At 36.5% G+C, this 14,275-nt stretch overlaps 1 protein-coding gene across 4 annotated transcripts in view; it reads left to right on the top strand.

Moving 5' to 3' along the window:
• Nucleotides 1–5,117: 5,117 nt before the first annotated feature.
• The window catches only part of LOC102500207 (putative P2Y purinoceptor 10), a 24,021-nt gene continuing 14,863 nt past the window's right edge, over nucleotides 5,118–14,275 (top strand). The window contains exon 1 of one of the 4 annotated variants that reach the window (XM_027774731.1): nucleotides 5,118–5,508. The gene's annotated coding sequence lies outside the window, so the exon portion shown is untranslated. Of the gene's footprint in view, nucleotides 5,509–6,061; nucleotides 6,139–14,275 lie in introns of those variants that run through there. The other 3 variants (XM_027774730.1, XM_006155858.3, XM_027774732.1) reach the window with 3 other exon arrangements.

Here is a 14,275-nt window from a genome sequence, read left to right as displayed (position 1 = left end):
AAATGCCAGGGGCTGTTTTTTTTTTTTTTTTTAATGTCTGAGTAGTATTCAATAGAGTATATGTGCCACAGTTTTTCAATCCATTAATCTCTTCATGGACATCTGGGTTGGTTCCACATCTTAGCTATTGTGAATAATGCCACAATAAACATGGATGTGTAAGCACTTTTCCAATTAAGAATTCTTCTGTTCTTTGGGTAGATACCTGAGGTGGGATTGTTGGATCAAATGGTAGGTTTATTTGTAGATCTTTGAGGAACCTCCATATTGTTCTCCACAGTGACTAAACATGTTTACATTCCCACCAAGTGTGTAGGAGAGTTCCCCTTCACTACATCCCTGCCAAAACTTATCACTTTTTATAGTTTTAATCTTTGTCATTCTGACAGGGGTTAGGTAGTATCTCGTTGTAGCTTTAATCTGCGTGTCTCTTATGATGAGGGATGTTGAGCATTTCCTCATATGCTTTTTGCCTGTTCATATGTCTTCCTTAGAATGATTTTTGTTCTGCTAATTTTCTCATTTTTTAATTGGGTTAATTTTTTTTAGTAAGCTGCTTGAGTTCCCTGTGTATCCTGATTATCAGTCCCTTGTCTGAGGTATATTTTACAAAAATATTCTCCCATTCTGAGGGTTGTCAATTCACACTTGTTACTGTGTCCTTTGTTGTGCAGAAACTTCTTAGTCTGATATAGTCCCACCTGTCTATTTTAGAAAGTATTGCCTGTGCTTTGCAGGCAAAGACTTCTTAAGAAGACTCTCAAACAGGAAATAGTTCCAAAAATAGAAAAATGGCATTATATTCAGCTTACAAGCTCCTGTACAGGAAAAGAAACAATAAATAGAGTGAGACAACAAGCTTCGGAGTGGGAGAATATATCTGCAAACTATACCTCAGAGAAGGGACTGATAATCAGAATAAACAGGGAACTCAAGCATTATACCCATAAAAAAATTAATCTATCTAATTATAAGATGGGAAAATGAGCTGAACAGACAACAGGCAACTGTCCAAAGAAGACATATGAACAGCTAAAATGCTTATTAAAACATGTTTGACATCTCTTATCATAGAGGAAATGGTAACCAAAATCACAATGAGATACCACTTAACCTCAGTCAGAATGGCTAAAGTTATAAAAATAAATAATAAGTGCTGGTGGGGCTGTGGTGAAAAGGGAACTGTCCTATACTATTGGTGGGAATCCAAATTGGTACAACCACCATGGAAAACAATTTGGCAATTCCTCAGAAACCTAAAATAAAACTACCATACAACCCAGTAATTCCATTCTTCAGTATCCATCCAAAGGATAGAAAAATCCTCAGTCTGAAAAACATTTGCACATTCATGTTTACTGCAGCACAATTGACAATTTCTGGGACTTGAAACCAACCAAAATATTCAAAAATAGATGACTGGACTGAAAAAATGTGGCATATGTACTCTATGGAATACTACTCAGCCATTAAAAAACTGAGACCCTGAGAGTTAATACAAAGGGGATGAATATGGAAGACTTAATGCTAAGTGAAGCAAGCCAGAGTATAAAAACAAACTTTGTATGTCCCCACTCAATATATACCAAATCTCTGTGCTATATAGCAGAAAATGAAAGTTTGGACGGTATAGTAGTAGGGAGGGCAATTTTAGATTGGGATACTACAGAGGTGGCTAATGGAAGGAAGGAGGGCAACAGGGGAAAAAGAAACTATGTTAGATTGACACAAAAATGAAAAATTATTTGCTGATGTAATGCATATGGTAATGTCTTTGTCTTATCTGGTATACACTATATTCATGCTGGAAAAAACAATATTGTACACTCTAAAGTTATATAGTAATTAAATGTATATTTAAAGGTAAATAAAATTTAAAAATAAAATAAATAAATAAATATAAAAAGTAGGAATAGTTGACCATGAATAATGAAGAAAACACACAAACTTAGTAAAACATTTCCTCATAGTTACATTAACAAAAGAAAATTGTTTATTAAAGGGAAAAGTAGTAATAAAGAGAAAGTGGGCAAGGACATAAAAATGAGCCATTAAAGGGACCAGCAGTTAGCGTAATAGCTATGTTGCTGGACTCCCACGTAGTCAACCGTGGTTCGAGTCCTGGACCCGGTGGCTTAAACTTACTCTGGGTGCGTGTGCGTGCATGCCCAAGATCCCAAGAGGAGAACGGAGGAGAAGGGATTGCGGAGTGGCCATCCCCCCTGGGGGGTGATTTCTCGCTTTCTGTCTCTCTGTCTCTCTCTGTCTGGTGAGCACACGCGCCCTATAGTAAAAACCTCTCAAAAAAAATAGAAAAAAAATATGAGCCATTAAAGAGGGTAATTCACAAAGCACACCATCAAAAGATCTCTATGCTTGCTTCCAGTGGACTTTAAATTGGTTCCAAGTTTTCTGCAGATTAAACAAAAACACATGACCTGTTACACAATCAGTATCTATAAGAATAAAAACAGGTGCTAACTAAAAATTCTAGTTTTTCCTGATAACTAAGATTAGATAGCACTCTTGAATTTTCCTAGAAAACATAATTTATTACCATGAATAATCCCCTCAATAGTAACTCTCATTTCTCTTTTACTGTTACTATTAAAGAGACCTAAAAGCCTTAGAAGAAACAAATGAATAAAAATAATAATCTAGGGAACACATGATCCACCAACTAAAGTAAACTTTGAGGGGGATATATAAGGTGAAGGGGTGAATTCAGAATATAGGCAAAATGGGACAGATGCACTACTTTTTAGACTCTTATGACTGGGATATTTAATACTTGGTTTGAGGTGGTAACTAGACCATCACTAATACCAAATAGCTAGAAGATTTTCTTCTGAAATTAGTTGGTGCTGTTAAGGTGTATCAGCTTTTTTAGTTTGTTTATAGCTTTGCTTCTTGTAATTAACACTCAAAATTTACCTGAGTTGAGATGTTTCTTTGCCTTAATTGGGACATTGACTTATTTCTTTTTTTGTTGTTGTTGTTAGATAAAGCAGGCAAAATCTAAAACCAATTCAAAAATTTATATAATACAGTAAATAAACTAGATGTAATAAACATATATTTAACTTGGGCTATATATCTTTAGCTTCTCCTTTTAGAGTCAATGATAAAGAGGATACTTGCACACAAAAGAGAAATGAGATAAGGTACTGGGCTTTTTTCAAGCAATGTTAAGGTATTGTTTGTGAAATGAAAAAAAGGATGTAATAATGATAACTCATTGTCAGGAAAAGTTTCCTTTTTTGCCCTCTAATTCAAGGTTCAGGGTCAAATCTCAAAAACTCTTGGATTTTCTTTGCTCAGATGGGCATCATACCCTAGCAAAACTAGTTCATATTGCTCTTAAACTCACAAGGGATGTATGTGTACCAAACATCCAATTTAATAATTTATAGTGAGGAATAGAACTGCCAAATGGACTGAAATGTGTGTAGACCTGTCAGTGTATTCTCTTTTTAATAGGCATGTCAAGTCAGAATACTAAATTAACAGCAGATTGGAGCTGGATAAATATATGAAATCAGAATTGTTAAAGGGACTGCAAGGTCAAGCTTGTTTCATTAAACATGCATCAGTTACAGTGAGTATCCTCTCCTTTTGTCAGTCCTCACAAGACATAGCCTTATAGGGAACCAGCAGTTAGCGTAATGGCTATGTCGCTGGACTCCCACATAGTCGACCATAGTTCGCGTCCCGGACCTGGTGGCTTAGAACTCACGCTGGACGCGTGTGCATGCGTGCCCAAGATCCCGAGAGGAGAATGGAAGAGAAGGTATTGTGGCATGACCATCCCCCCTGGGGGGTGATTTCTCGCTTTCTGTCTCTATGTCTCTCTCTGTCTGTCTGGTGAGCACACACACCCTATAGCGAAAACCTGTAAAAAAAAAAAAAAAAGACATAGTCTTATCAATCAACCCAAGCTCTTGATTTCTAATTCTGGACACTCCTCTTTTCCATTAATGCCTTTGTGATTTGTATTGGCCTGGCCATCTCTGAATGTTGTGCACAGCTCTACCTAATTCTCTCAATGATTCTGTTTTTAGAAAGAAAGTTTGTTGAAGATCCAGGATGCCCTCCTACAAGAATATTGTTATTCACTTCCATCTTCAATCAGCCCTTTGCAATGAACCAAGATAGTACACTTTGACCTAGCCCACATTAATTTATTTTTCTCCTTTGGTATGATTATTACCTAGAAGGCTCTTTGCAACTCTAGGCCCTTAGTTCTGGATGTGGTTCCCTTACATACCCACAGAAGTTTGTGCTACTTTGCTAGCCTTATTTTTCAGAAGTATACTCAGATTTGACTGAGACTAGAGTCTCCAAATGTATGATCTTTCTTTATTTGCATATATACGAGGGCCCCATAGATACTGTATATAAAGACTAGAATCTTAATATACTGGAGGGAAACACGCTATTCAATAATGTTCATTTATTTATTTCTGCATTATTTTTTTAAAGCGTATTTTTTTTTTCATGAGAGTATGTGCATGTGAGAATCAGAGAGAGCAAGAGAGAGAGAAAACCCTTGACAGAGTCTTATCATGCTGTGATCTCCTTCCCACAGCCCTCTGCCTCGTCAAGATCTTGGGCATGCTCACCCTGGGATCCAAACCTACAGTTAGCCATGTGACTTCTATTACTGCAGTTCAGTTGGCTGCTTACTATATCACCACACTGTGCCTCATACATTCTTTGAACATTAATTTATTCAGTCTGTTGTTTATTCATCCAATAAACATTAATGAAAGTGCATTTTGTTAGAGTAACTGGTAATACAGAGATGACTCAGACATGGTCTTTGGACTCAAGCAGTTTACAGTTTAGTAAGCAGATACTAAATGTACAAAAAAATAACTAAACTACACATTAAGCTGTGAACCTTAAGATGAAAGGGTAAGGAGAAGGGCACTTTCCTTCTTGTAAGAGTAGCTTAAGAAAAGGTGGTCCTACCACTTTTAGTTTTGACTTGTATTCTTAAGATATCCTCAACCTTTAACACTCAGGCTTGAAGGAGCTGTATCTTTTCTATCCCAAGGCAAATTCTCTTCATATTTTTTTTTCCTGAAAAGCCCATCTTGCTATGAAACCTACTAGAATTTAGTAAGAAACACAGGCATGTGGATTGTGGTAAAAGGAGATAGGGTGGGGAACAGTGAGGAAGCCTGATATACAGTCATTGTTTGAATGTGTATATGGCTTTGACTCCCTGTTCTTTGAATTTCTTTGCATGAGTTAAATAAGAAATAAAACTTGAGTAACGTCATCTGCTCAAGGGACTTACCTTCAGTCTGCACAAATAAGGTTTTTGTGGTGAGACACCAAATGCATTCAACTTCCTCTTTCAACAACAAATTTGTCAGTTATCAGCAGGCTCTGTACCACTCAGAATTAGTTTGCTTTTTGTTTTTTTTTTTTTTTTTTTTTTTTTTGAATCCCCAGCTCACTGCAAAGAAACAAGAGTACTCATCCCAGCTGAACTCCAAGGTAAGTTACAGCTTAGCTCCTGGAAACTGGTGGTTTCTTGTAGGAAGATTGGTGGGAACATGAAGATCAGGATAGAGACAGATGTGGGTACAGTTTCTGAATTGAGATGTTCTCTAGTTTCTCATCTCAGACTTCTTACAGCAGGAGAAAAGGCGATTGTCCTTGAATCTTAACCAGAGTCGTTAGCATTAGTACTATCAGTCCCCACTGCACCATTATAGCAGAAGCATGGAGTCTTTGATGCAGCTCACTTTTTGTTAAGGACTTTTTTGCATGGCACCAAATGCTGAGCAAGAAGCATATTCAGGAGACTCACTGGGACAACTTAACATATTTAGCTAATAAAAAATTTGAATTTCTTCCACGTATGGTTTATTTTGCTGAGTAATGAAGGAATGTTTTTATGTATAAACTCCTTACTTTGGTCAGTTTAACTTTCATAGTTACTAATACAAAAAGTAAGTTCTTCTTGAGCAGAAAGAAAGGAAGTTAGATCATAGACTTTGTAACTGAATGGGATCTTAGAGATTGAAATACATCATAATACAGATGGAGAAATTGAGAGCCACTGAAGTAAAAACATTTAGGATCACCTAGCTCTGGAACTCAGAATTGTGTCTTCTAACTCAGGTTCTCTTTCCCCTACAGCAGCCAGTATCTCCCAATGAAAACTGTAAATGCATTTATGATATTGTTTGTTTCTAAGTTAGGAAAGAAGAAATCATCCCAAATGATTTCAGTCTGCTTGAAGGGTTCTTTGATCTTTTGAAAGTTATTTTTTGACCCAAGTTCAGTCCAACTGTGCAGAGTCCAAAAGTGCAGCACATCTTTTTGATAAATGATTATCGTTACTGCTCCAAGTACTAACACCTCGCTTGTTCTGAGCTAGTATGATTGAGTTGAAAAGAGACTTCCAATAGTGGAGTCGCTGAAGTCAGACTATGCCAAGTCGGTTGGCACCAGGATTAGGCTGGATAGAATGATAACAGACTTTCTTGTGTTTTTGTGGGGAGCAGTGTCAGTTCTAAGGATCCTGTAAGTGAGGATATTTTAATTTTGGCTATCAAAGGGGAAGGTATTGTCATTTTTATCAATCAGGGGAGTTTATTATTTAGCAATCACAAGACAGTAAAATGATTCATTGCTGAAAGTAGTTGATATGCAGGCATACTAAGGTAGAAAATGCCATCAAATATACTAAAAAGCAGGTCATAAATTCAGGGAAATTGTTCTTACAATGGTTCCTATTAAACTCAGGTCCTTATTTAGTCAAATGTACTTCTTTTTTGTGCTTAACTGGGAAAGTTGTAGAATTTGTTTTATGGACTACTCAAATCCTAGCAGTGAGTGAGTATAAAACACCAAATGATTAAGCACATTTCTGGATGATTTTGACTGGCTCTTTGTGGCTAATTGAATTTGGGGTAAGTCAGTTGGAGTCCTAAGAGGCAAGCTAGTCTATAGATCTCTGTCATGTCACTAACAAAGATGATAGCTACTTGTTATGAAACCATCCTTTCTAAGAGTTTCAACAATCAGATAAATAGCTCTAGGAAGGTGAGACAGTCTATGCTTTATTTAAAATCTTTTGACCAAAACTTGTACTTATACTGCAAATCAGGATATATTGGAAGGAAATTTTCATCTAGTAGTTCACATGCATCATAGGCAGAGTGGTGAAGAAGATGGATCAATATACGAGTCAAGATGTTTAGGTTACAGTTGAAGTTCTGCTAATGATTCATTGGGTGGCCTTTGGCAAGATACTTTTTGTTTCCATGGGTCTTAAGAATCTTATGTATAATAATGGGGGAGGGCTTAGAATACTCTGTAATTTACTTTCTACCAATACAGAGATTTGATTTTAGGCTGCAGGAAGGTACTTTTAGGTACCTGAGAAGAGTTTTATGCCATGAAGTGTGAATAATGAGGCCAAAGAAGGGTAATCTAACTAGAGAGAATCCTCAGTAAATATAGTTCAGATCTTATAGAGAACTCAGTATCCTTTTCAGTGACCACTATATTTCTCTCAGATAATTTTGAACTTTTAGACCACAGGAAAATGTTTTGTAAGTAATTTTCTTTTTAAAATAAATGATAAAACACAAAAACAAACAAGGGCAAGGGTTCTGAAGTCTGATTTCCACAATGACAGGGACACTTATTCAACATTTCTCAATCTTTTAAACCAAGGTTCCCTTTGAGAATTATAAAACTTTCACTACAAAGTTATTGTGGACTGCCCTCCCTAGGTGCCAGACTCTGGACTCATAGAAATACTTATGTCATCACAATAAGTGTCCAATAGCCAAGAAGATTTTTTAGGTCTGCACTTTTAGCAGTTTTTGTTAAAGGGGAAATAATTTTGTTTTTATTTTATCTTCAAAACATTCTTATTATAATAAAGAATATACTTTTAAAAATTAGACATGTTTTCCACTCTCTCACTTTAAAGAATTACTGCTTTAGACTCTCCAGCCATCCCACACAACTAGCTTTCTGGGATATTTTCTTTCTCCCTTCTTTCTTTCTTTTTTTTTTTTTTTTGGAGAGGTTTTTGCTATAGGGCACGTGTGCTGGCCAGACAGACAGAGAGAGACATAGAGACAGAAAGCGAGAAATCAACCCCCAGGGGAATGGCCACACCGCAATCCCTTCTCCTCCAGTCTCTTCTCGGGATCTTGGGCACGCACACACACGCGCCCGGCGTGAGTTTCAAGCCACCAGGTCAGGGACGCGAACCGCGGTTGACTACGTGAGAGTCCAGCAACATAGCCATTACACTAACTGCTGGTCCCTTCTTTCTTTCTTTTTTAAAGATCACCATTAGCCTTTTGTGATTCTAGAATCAGGTAATATTTTATTCCATAAACTAATATAAGTCTTCCCTTGGAGGACTTTCTAATCCCAGAAAAGTGTACGATCTAACCAAAGACTCTGGGAGATGACTCTGTGTACAAGTAAAGAAGAAATGAGCTCACATTTATTTAATGCTTACTGTGTACCAGATATAAAATTAGGTACTTTCACATATTTTTCCATTTAACTTTCATAGTGATCTTTGTCGCAGGAACTATGATCCTAATTTTACAAATGAGGACACTTAAGCTCAGAGTTATGAAGCAATGTTTAAAGCTAGAGAATCAATAACTTTGAGTCATGATATGATCCTAGGTCTGCCCAAAGAGCTTGATTCTTTCTACCTGTAAAATAATACCTCAATTGAAAAAATAATACCTAATTAGATCTACTTCTTAAATGATGAAAAATTTCGTAAAATTCATGTAGAGAAGTTGAAATTCAAACTTTAAGATGTTACTCTAGGGGCCAGCAAGTGGCATGGAGATTGAAGTGCTAAGTTCCCACATGGCTGACTATGATTCAAGTCCTGGACCTGGTGGCTTGCTTTCTCACTTTCCCTCCCTCCTTCTCTCTCTCTCTCTCGTGAGAATGTCTGATGAGTGCATGTGCCTTATAGCAAATTTAAAAATAATAATAATAATAAATGAAATTAATAAATGATTTTTAAAAAGATGTTAGTTTATGAATGGTCTAATTGCTTTAATTAACTTCAGGAACAAAAACAACTTTTATTTTCCCTAGTTGATAGAAAATGTTTGTATTTTCAGAATATATCAAAAAATCTGTATATATGATGTCAGGAAAGGTTATTTGAGTTGATTTAATTTAATTAAAGAAATAGCAAAGTTTCCAATTCTAGCTGCTATTCTTTGGCTTTAGTTGTAAGTGACTGAATGAAGAACAAATAGTCATGGAAATCAGACTAGTTTGGGCAGCCCATGTGGGACTGTAATGGATAAAAGAAGAAAAATGTAAGGCAAAACAAGTTAAATTTCTAAATGGCTTATAGGAGTCTATTACGGTTGTCTCCCTGAGAGTGGGAGGAGCCCTTAGCAGCAAACTTTCTGTAGCTCTCTTCTCAAGATGACAAGCCCACAGCCTGGCTCTATCATCAAAGAAAATAGGAGAAGTAAATTTGATAAGCATGTTTGTTCTGTGGTGCTAGTGGCTTAATGGTGAAAAGTTAAAAGAAGGGGAAGATTGAGAGATTGAGTATTGACAGAGTTCTTATTCTATTAGGAAAAGAATAATTACTTTGATTCCAGAGCCTAAATTCCACCTTCTTGACTCTGGCACTTGATAACTTTGCATCTTCAGGTAAATGAGATCAGTTCTTTGAATCTTAAGTTCTTCATCTGTAAAATGGAGATGATATATTCTGACCTGATAATTCATAATATATAGTTTTTCAATAATTACTAATGGCAATTATGTATATAACACATAATTATATAATATGTGATATTAACAGTGGCAGTGGCAAGGCTGATGGCATTAGTTAGGGGCAGTAGTTGAAAAGAGCAATGCCCATAAGGTCATGCCAAGTTAAAACTAGAAGAGATTTAAAGATCATCTTCAAGTTCAAGTTATCTTATTGTTTTTTAGCTTTGCTATAGGGCACATGCACTCTCCAGAGAAAGAGAGAGAACAAGAGAGAAAAAGTGAGAAATCACTCCCCAGGGGGGATGGCTACACCACAGTCCCTTTTCCTCCATTCTCCTTTTGAGATTTAGAACACTCATGCACACGTGCCTGGCATGATTTTTCAAGCTGCCAGGTCCAAGACTTTAACTGCAGAGTTGACCATGCGGGAGCCTGATGCTTTAACCTCTATTCCACCTCCTGGTCCTGAATTTAGCTTGTTTTAGTAATGAAAAAAAATTAATTCACAAAAATAAGGGGCTCAGCAGAGCACAAAGGGTAAATATTTTGATAGTTACTAGAAGCTAAGTCTGTTTGCTCCAAATCTAGAATTCTTTTCAATATATTCTACTGAATTTGAGTTTTCCCATCTTACAAATATCATCCCATTCAATTCACTCCTTTATACAGAAATTGTTCCAGTACTTCTACCCACAGGTCTATTATGGGATTTGGGTTCATAGGCAAAACTTCATAGATACCCTTGGTTCTCTCATAATCCTACCCTGACATCAGCTCTGCAGTCATTTGCCATATATGTATAGTAAATATACATAAGAGCATTAGAACCAGGGCCAAAAGCAATAACCCCTTCATCTTTGAGAATCAGTCTTAACCACATAAATGCCACATTAAAATACCTTTCTGGGAACCAGCGGATGATGTAGTGGTTAAGGTGCAGAACTCCCAAATGGCCAATCACAGTTCAAGTTCCAGATTCAATGGCTTGAAACTCACACCAGGTGCATGTGCATACATGCCCAAAATCCCAAGAGGAGAATGGAGGAGAAGGGACTGTGGAGTGACCATCCCCCCTGGGGCATGATTTCTCACTTTTTCTCTCTTCATCTCTCTCTGTCTCCTTGGCGATTGCACATGCCCTATAGCAAAAAAAATCTCCCCAAATCCCACCCCCCAAAAAAATCTTTCTGTTTATAAAACAAATTGTTCAGGTAGGAGAATTGTGGCTTTCTCTGATTACAAAATATCTTATTACAACTGAAATAATAGTAACTCTTTGGTGTTGTGAAAGCAACTTAATCCTTCTAAGTCTCAATTTCCTTGCCTATAAAGTGGTATATAATAATTAACTCTGAGTAACTACAAGGACAAGAGGTAACACATGAGTAACACTTAGCCAGTGGCTGTCAGGATGCATGTGGAAGCTTCTAGAATTTTGTATTTCACTGAGACTTAGGAGTCTGTTACAAATTCTGATGCCATAAGAATGTAAGCATACTTTGGTTGGATCTTTGTGAAACCAGACCATAGAGCTAGTTGTCTGGGAAGGGCAGCTGCCTTTGGGTAGATTTTATTGATATCTGCTAAGGACTTGGACTCAGATCCAATCAATAAATCATATTTAGTGATTCGACATACCTTTGTGTTTTCAAACAAAATTTAAGTATTTAAATAAAATAAAAGTGTTCAATAATTAAGTTGCTATTTAAGCTTATGGAATTTTTTTTTTTGCTGGATTTCAAATATAAGGCTGGGATTGAAAACCTTGAAGCTCTTAGGTGTCCGGATATCTTAAATCCCAACTTTTTAATCTTTGCCAAGACCATATTTTTCTAATTAACAAAGGGAGGAAGATATGTTTGTTGTTTGGGAGAGGAGTTTACAGGGAGACCTTACAAGTAAACTATCTGAGGTTCTGCCAATATATGCCTATTTTCCATATTATTACCTTATAAGCCAATGCATATGAAACATACAACTACTGTATGCCTAACCCTCTGCTAAGCAAAGTGAATGATACAAAAGTATGAGATACACAATCTTCCCTCAAAAAGATTACATTCTCATAGTGCAGTCTATAAATCCAGTAGGAGTTCAAAGAAGAGAGAAGTCAGAGTAGGGTTGCAAAGAGTAATGTAAACAAAAGATGAAAGTTGAGATGATACATTAATATAGGTGTAAAAAATTGACCTCTGTGATAAGTTCCATGGAGAAAGAAGTTTTATGATGTTTTAGACATAACTTTATGCCAAACTTATTATCAGGGAATCTCTAATTAGAGTCACACTTTAAGAGTGAATCTTGTTAACTCAGAGATGGTAGAATATTTCTTTGCTCTGTTTATTAGATTAGAATTTATTAGATTAGAACTCTTTGCTGTTCATTATTTGGGAGTCTAATTCTGTCAGTGGGCCCCTTTTTCAAGAGAAAAAACATCGTTCTTCATGATTCTAACTTTTGGTGTAAGCAGTATGTACCCTGGACAGAACACTACAAATGGGGGGCACCATTAAGAATTACTTCTGATGGCTGGCAAGTGGCATGGTGGTTAAGGGTTAAGAGTGCTAGATTCCCACATGGTCGACCATAGTTCAAATCCTGGACCTGAGGGCTTTCTCTCTCTCTCTCTGTTTGTCTCTCTTGCTTTGTCCTTCTCTGGTCAAAATAAAATAAGTAAATAAATAAATATTAAATAAAATAATAATTTTTTAAAAAATAAGATTACTTCTGCAAGGCTGGTATTGGGGGCACTGCAAATTCTGCCATCAATTCTCACTGGGTGGTTCACAATCACAGAGCTAGAAATTGAAGGAAGTTATGGGGACATGTTTGCCATTTTGAAGTGCATTGAAGGATGTATAGAAAGTGATGAAAAAGAAACAACTGGTGCAAACTACTGTGAGAAGTTAATTTAAGAAAAGAAGGAAGGTGACAACGAGCTATAATGAGGTGCATAAACAAGAGGAGAATTATTTGGGGGACTGAATAGACTTTATATAAATCTAGTAGACAGTGGAGGAGATTATAATGATCTAGGAGTGCAAAGGACCAATCAATATGAGATCCTGAGAGAGCTAAGAGGAGTATGGGAACTCATCTTGAGTGACAGGAACACAGCTGTGTTGAGAAGGAAGAGCAGTGGATAAGATTGTAAGTGTTGAATTGAGACAATGGATGAAATTGTGCTGCTTCTCATCCAATACCCTCGTTTTCTTTATGAGGTAAGGCGTAAGGTCATCTGAGAAAGAAGATGGATGCGAGAGCAGAATAGAGGAGGAAGTTTTACTACTATGCAGTGATAAATAACCACCACAGGAATAGGTGAATATACTAATCAGGTGCACATAAAAAGAGGCTGGAGCAAAAAATCCTACATGGAAGGTCATTCATATCTTGGTTTTCTATTCCAAAAAGACTAATATTTTTAATGGGGTCAGTTATTTGGACAGTGAAAAAAGAAAGAATGGGTTTGGGGCTTGATCTGGGATTAGGACTTTGCTAGGCTGGTGCAACAGAAGAATTAAGAACAAGGAAGTTATGGGATCTTATGTGAGAATGATTAATTCAGTCAACTACTTAATCTAGGCTGGGTAGAAGAAGAAGTAGAATGATGGAGGATGCTAAGAAATACTAGGAGGAATGTAGAAATTCAGACATTTAAGATATACGGGAGTACATGTTGAAATTTAATACGATACAATTTGTAGTGGAGTTTATTGAATATAATGTAAGAGAAAGAAACCCATCTAGGGAGCCAGCAGTTAGTGTAATGGCTATGTCGCTGGACTCCCACGTAGTTGACTGCGGTTCACGTCCCGGACCTGGTGGCTTAAAACTCACACCGGGTGTGTGTGCATGCATACCCAAGATCCCGAGAGGATAATGGAGGAGAAGGGATTGCAGCGTGACCATCTCCCCTGGAGAGTGATTTCTCACTTTCTGTCTCTATGTCTTTCTCTGTCTGTCTGGCGAGCACACGCGCCCTATAGCGAAAAACCTCTCAAAAAATAAAAAAAATAAAAAAGAGAAAGAAACCCATCTGATGACAGGAATTAATGAAATTGGCAGAGAGTACAAATTTTGAAAGTAACAGAACATGGAAGAAGTGAATTGGTTCAAATTGTCAGGAGAGGTGAATATTATTATATATAAAACTGACTTGGAAAAGTACAAAATTGTGATATAGTTTTATAAAATTTCACATGTTTAATTAATGAAATTTCCTTTGACTTCTCAAACTAGAGAAAGAAACCCATCTGATGACAGGAATTAATGAAATTGGCAGAGAGTACAAATTTTGAAAGTAACAGAACATGGAAGAAGTGAATTGGTTCAAATTGTCAGGAGAGGTGAATATTATTATATATAAAACTGACTTGGAAAAGTACAAAATTGTGATATAGTTTTATAAAATTTCACATGTTTAATCAATGAAATTTCCTTTGACTTCTCAAACTGTACCCCAAACTGATCAATTTCATATCTGATTTTTGCTTTAATTTTTATTGATAATATTCCTGCT

This window comes from Tupaia chinensis, unplaced genomic scaffold (genome assembly GCF_000334495.1).
Source record: "Tupaia chinensis unplaced genomic scaffold, TupChi_1.0 Scaffold000475_1, whole genome shotgun sequence".
In the NCBI taxonomy this organism is placed as follows: Eukaryota; Metazoa; Chordata; class Mammalia; order Scandentia; family Tupaiidae; genus Tupaia; species Tupaia belangeri.
The sequence above is the reverse complement of the archived record's forward strand: the minus strand, read 5'-3'. Positions and strand labels throughout refer to the sequence as shown.